The sequence below is a fragment of the Podarcis pityusensis genome, assembly GCF_964106645.2.
Source record: "Podarcis pityusensis genome assembly, chromosome: 13".
Lineage (NCBI taxonomy): Eukaryota > Metazoa > Chordata > Lepidosauria > Squamata > Lacertidae > Podarcis > Podarcis pityusensis.
This window is the reverse complement of record NC_138038.1, coordinates 33,021,921-33,027,920: the sequence shown is the minus strand read 5'-3', so window position 1 is coordinate 33,027,920 and position 6,000 is coordinate 33,021,921. Positions and strand designations below refer to the sequence as shown.

Below are 6,000 nucleotides of genomic sequence, written 5' to 3'. Positions count from 1 at the left end.
AAATAGTCCATGGTTTCTTCAATAAATTGTCTCCCTGATTTTTGTTTGTTTGTTCTTCTTTGATTCTGTTGCCACTGAATATATTTCTAAGACTGATACACATCCTCTTCTTCTGATTTTCTTTTTCAAATATAGTTCCATCATTTCCTCAGAGGTGTATTATTTAATAATAGTGCTGGAGATGAGGTTTCCTTTAACCAGAATGGAGAGTTGAAAGTTGGGTTGGATGTTATTAATTGGATTGTTTCCCTAAACCAATCCTTTCATAAAATTAAAGTTGGGAGGATGGATCCCCAGACTTCTTCACATCAAGTGTTCACCATCCATGAGGATGCTATAACATGGCAAAGGCGGTTTAACAAGGTAGGAAGATATCCAGTTTGGAATGAACATTGACTTCAGTACTGTTTGTAAACATCATTTCACTTGAGCGCAATGATTTTGTGATGTATGAATAATTCTTGAACTGGTCAGGGAAATTACACTTCATGAACTTATTCACCATGGTAGTGTTACAGATAATTATTTTTTTAAGATTTATTTTTTTGAGAAATTGATAGATGAACTAAATATATTCATCTTTTGCTTTGAATATATGTCAAATGATGATCTTTGGTTGAGATCCAAAGTTTGTCATGCACATTGATTTCATTGTATAGGTTCAGAGCACTCCATCTTTGAATATCACTTAAGATCATTTTCATTCAAAACATTCAAAATTCCATCAATAAGACCAAAGTACAGTAGTACCTCGAGTTACAAACTTCGCCCCAGGATGAGAACGGAAATTGTGTGCCGCGTTTTGGCGGCAGAGGGAGGCCCCATTAGCGAAAGCGGACCACTGGCTAAGAACGGACGTCCAGAACGAATTAAGTTCATAACCCGAGGAACCCCTGTATATGTAACCTTTATTCATTTTATTTATGAAATAATCTTTGGCAGTGTGGTTGAAACCAGCTCTATGAAAATGAAGGAAGTGAGAAAACCAGGTAGAATCTCCTCTTTTGTTCCCCACCTTTCCAAGTGGAAAACATTATTTCTTGCTTGCCTCTATCAAACCAGAACTTCACTATTTAGAACACTAACTCTATCATCTTCCTAATGCCCAATGAAAAAGGCAATTACAAGCATTTCTTTTTACTTCTTTCCTTCTCAAACAAGAAACCGATTTAGAATTCTTCTCCTGTCCTGTACCTTTTGGTTAAAAAAGGAAATACAGTCAATCTCTTTCTCTCTCTCTCTCTCTCTCTCTCTCACACACACACACACAGAGAGAGAGAGAGAGAGAGAGAGAGAGAGAGACAAACACAAGCTAGGGATGGGATGATCTATGCAAATTTGCAAAGAGCAACCATCATATGAAGAATGGATGGTTCTGATTTGCTTATGGTGAGCAGTCAAAAGCCGGCCCTGCAACTGCTTTTTTGTTTGTTTGTGTGCCTTTGAGGCTTCTCCTGCTTTAGCTTCTAAGAGAGTAAAAGGAGCAGACAATTGCTATGCCTGTCATACTTTAAGGCCTTTCCTTTCATTGTGTCTTCCCTCTCTGCAGACAAAGTTGGAATCTGCTGCTCGTGGTTTTTATTACTGGATGTTAGACATGAACATCTAGAAAACATCTCAGTTACAGAAAATGTATTAATGTGATTGTGGGTGACAGGAGAAAGCCTGAACCATCCTTGGTGATTGGGGAGGGAGTTGGAATCTTGTCAGGTCTCTGCTCACTTTGCCAATAATAGGGGTCTTCTCTACAGGAACCATAAAGATTCCCAGCTCTATATTTTCTTTTGTTTCATGGATTAGGCAAGGCCTATTTCTGTATGCAGTGAGAGTTGCAGCCCTGGTTCAAGCAAGAAAATGAAGGAGGGGGAGCCATTTTGTTGCTACGATTGCACTCCCTGTCCAGAAGAGAAGATTTCAGACCAGATGGGTAAGCAATATCACATACAGAAATAGGAAGCAGATGGCCAGTAATTCAGAGGAAGGGGAATAAGCATAAATATATGCATACAATATGGTTACAGGTTTTATTCTTTTTTGGGGGGGAATGGAAAAGAAAAAAATGGGGGGGGGTGGTAAGTCTGAGTGATGCAGAGGGCCTTGTTGAAGATGCAAAAATCCAACCTGGTTTCCTTGGTGGAATAATTTGACCTTGTGCTGAATGTGAGCTGATCAGTCCGCGGCCTCCTTGCCTCATCTTCATCCCGTGATCTCAGAACAGGCAAAAAGAGGGGTTGGTTTTACCTGTCTTCCTTGTATGAGTTTCTGTGTTTATAAACAATGTCCTCCTTGAAGTCTCATTCAGATCCACAAATGCAGTCAGGCTAATAGTTTATCCGCTCAACTATAGGGAAGTTGAGATGGGCTTGCAAGATTATGGCCTTTGTGGTTCATATTCACCTTCCCCAATCCTGTTGTCTCGTAAAAGGAGAACAAGGGGTTTGGCTTCTGGAAACTTTTATATAAAATACACAGTTGCATATAAAAATGTTACATTTACACACACACACACACATTTTCCTTCTGACATACGCTGCCTCTCAGCCTCTGGGTCCTCACGTAGGGTCCAAACAAACTCTCAGCTCAACTACAAAAGTCTTGCAATGAGAAGAGATCCTGGAAACAATGGATATCACCCTAGTCTAATGGACAGGCACAGGGGGGTTGGTTCGGGGTTGATTCTTCCTCAGGCTCCCCACAACTATTCAGCTGCACACCCAGTTCCAGGAGCAATAGGTTTGTTGAGTTTCCCAGTTGGTCCAAAGGGTGGGGAAAGGGCACCTCTTCACTCACAGCCCATTGATTGATTGATTGAATCTGTATACCTCCCTATACCAAGAGGTCTCTATCTTATTTTTTATTTTTCTATTTTTCTATACCGCTTTATATTTTTAAGAAAAATCTCAAAACGCTTCACAGCTTATTGAATCAATAAAAAAAGAAATAAAACAATCTGAAGAAAGTTGAATATAGAGTATGCAGTCAAAGCAACATAACAGCAAACTAAAATATTATCTTAATGATTTCAAAGAAAAAACATTTCAAAGGAGGTCAACTACGGAATACATATTCAAGATAGCAGGGCTGAGTGAATGTGGGATCAACCTCCTATGCCAGGTGGAAAGGGCCTTGTAGGGAGCGGCCTTCACAACTTCTTCACCCTCTGTCCTTTTCTCCTCCAGTTGCTGGAGGGAGACAGAGAAAGGTGTGACATCAGAAGAGAGCACAATGTATTAGTTGAGAAGGAAGTTTACATTTTGATTCACCTTTGATTAAGATTTTGTTTTAATGGCATAAAGAGTAAAGCAAAATTAAAAAGAGCAGAATTCTTTATTGAAATCTCTTGAACCTTCATGATAAACTGCCTTGGCAGAGGAAAATCAGGTCCTGGTGTAAAATTGTCCTTGGTAAAGCACTACATTTGAAGTTTTGTTGTATATATTCAAAAATGCCCAAATCTCATAGATAAATCATTGCTTGGAGTCTCTTGGGATGACAGGATTACATAAACTTTAATCTATGCAACATTAGCATGGATTGTATGGTTTGGGACACCAATATAAACCTCATAACTAATTGCTTCTTCTTCAGATATGAATGTTTTAAATGTCCAGATGAATACTATCCCAACAATAAACAGGATTTATGTATTCTGAAGGAAATCAGCTTCTTATCTTATGAAGAACCTTTGGGGATCAGTTTAGCCTCTTTTTCGCTTTCCTCTTCAATCATCGCTGCTCTGGTGCTCGGGACGTTTCTGAAGCACCACAACACTCCCATTGTCAAAGCTAACAACCGGGATCTCACCTACATGCTCCTCCTCTCCCTCCTGCTCTGCTTCCTTTGTGCATTGCTATTCATTGGACAGCCTCAGAAGGTGACATGTCTTCTGCGACAACCTGTTTTTGGCATCATCTTCTCAGTGGCTGTTTCCTGTGTGCTGGCAAAAACGATCACAGTGATTCTGGCTTTCATGGCCACCAAACCAGGATCCAGGATGAGGAAATGGGTGGGGAAGAGGCTGGCCAACTCCATTGTGATTTCCTGCTCCTTTATTCAAGCAACCATTTGTATCATGTGGTTGGCATTTTCTCCCCCATTCCCAGATGTCGATAAGCACTCAGCTTATGGAGAAATTGTTCTAGAATGCAATGAGGGTTCTGTAACTATGTTTTACTGTGTCCTGGGTTACATGGGCTTTCTGGCTATTGCCAGTTTCAGTGTGGCTTTCCTTGCCAGGAAGTTGCCTGACAGTTTCAATGAAGCCAAGTTCATCACTTTCAGCATGTTGGTCTTTTGCAGTGTTTGGTTATCCTTTATTCCCTCCTACCTGAGCACTAAAGGAAAATACATGGTAGCTGTGGAGATCTTTTCTATCTTAGCCTCCAGTGCTGGGGTGCTGGGGTGCATCTTTTCCCCTAAATGTTATATCATTGTTTTAAGGCCTGAACTGAACGATAAGGAACAGCTGATAAGACGAAAGGCTGGATGAATGTGTGGGTGTGTTTTGCTCTAGTCTGCACAACCAATGGATATTTGTTTGTTTGGGTGTTTATGATTTTTTTTTCTTGGTAGATCTGTTCTATTTCAATTTTCTTTGGACCTCTCTATCTTTTAAACATATATACACACACTCTTTCCTAAAATACAAAACGGTTGCACTCTGTAGCAAGATCTCCTTATGTATATACATTTGGCCATATACTTGAATTATTTAGAGCAAGTCATCTTGCAAGCCATGAACCTATAACACAGAGTTGAGCAGAGTTGTGTAACTTAAACTCTAAGAGTAAGGATTCAGAGAATTTAGCCAAATAATGAATGTGCATGGCCTGGACAGATTTTGCCTGGTGCCTAAAGATATATAATGATGGTAGCAGGTGAGCCACAATGAGGAGAGCACTCCACAAATAGGGAATCACTGCAAAAAAAGGCCTGTTCTCGTGTTGCCATCCTCTGGACCTCTTGTGGAGCAGGCACAGGAAGAAGGGCCTCATATGATGAGCACATGGTCTGGGTCAGTTCATTTGGGGAGAGGCAGTCCTTGTGGCATTGTAATCCTGAATAACTGAAGGCTTCATTGGAAAAACCAGCACTTTTATTTGGCCTGGAAACTAATAGGTAGTGTGGCAGTTGTACCATTATTGTTGTTATATGCTCAAACATTCTTGCACCGGTGAGCAACCTGGCCACTGAATTCTACACTAGCTGTAGTTTCCAAACAATCTTCGGAGGCAGACCCTTATATAACACATTGCTGTGATCTCACCTAAAAGTTACCTTCCAAGTACTCATCCAAGCCAAAGCATCCTTTGATACTCAAGTAGATGGAAGGAAAGAGGAAATCTTCAGATGTAACAAACAAGTTTCCTTCTGCAATTACACAGAGGAACCCCAACCTTGACTTTGTAATTATTTCCCTCTGTTATTACAGCAATGACTATTATTAATTATGTTGCATGTTGAACCCCCTGTGGAATTTGAATAGGAAAGAAATTGAAAGTTGTTATTTAGTCAATATACCCGTTAGAATTTATAACTACTGCTAGGGTATAGTGGTGTTTAAACTTCAGGGTTCTGGCCTATTTGAAAACTGAATGAACATTTAAATCAGCTGGTGACATTCAAATAATGGAATTTTCAGTGAAAAGAATGTCATGTTTCTCAAGTGAATATTTGCCTTCAGACTAAGGATGGCGACATTTGCTATTTTACTGCTGACACTGCTTCCTGAAATGACATTGTGAAGTGTCATGTCCATGATCCACACCCTCCACTTCACAAGTATCACAGGTCAGGAGACCTCATCCTTGGTGGATTAGCTTCTCACAGCTTCATCATTTCCAATGCATTAGCCTTCACTAAAGAACCCCCACAGGCATTGCCTGAAGAGCTTGCGTAAGGAGTTGCTCTTTCTTTTATCTCTTTCTGTTTTTCTTAGCTTCTTTCTCTGAATATTGAAAGCTAGGGCATATGGATTTTTGAAGATAGAAAGCATAAAGA

General features: G+C 40.0%; 1 pseudogene across 1 annotated transcript; it reads left to right on the top strand.

Moving 5' to 3' along the window:
* The first annotated feature begins 1,350 nt into the window (after nt 1-1,350).
* LOC308461298 (vomeronasal type-2 receptor 26-like) lies at nt 1,351-4,504 on the top strand (annotated as a pseudogene). Its single transcript, XR_013991509.1, has 3 exons — nt 1,351-1,389; nt 1,801-1,927; nt 3,589-4,504. The product of XR_013991509.1 is annotated as a vomeronasal type-2 receptor 26-like (transcript).
* The last annotated feature ends 1,496 nt before the right edge of the window (nt 4,505-6,000 follow it).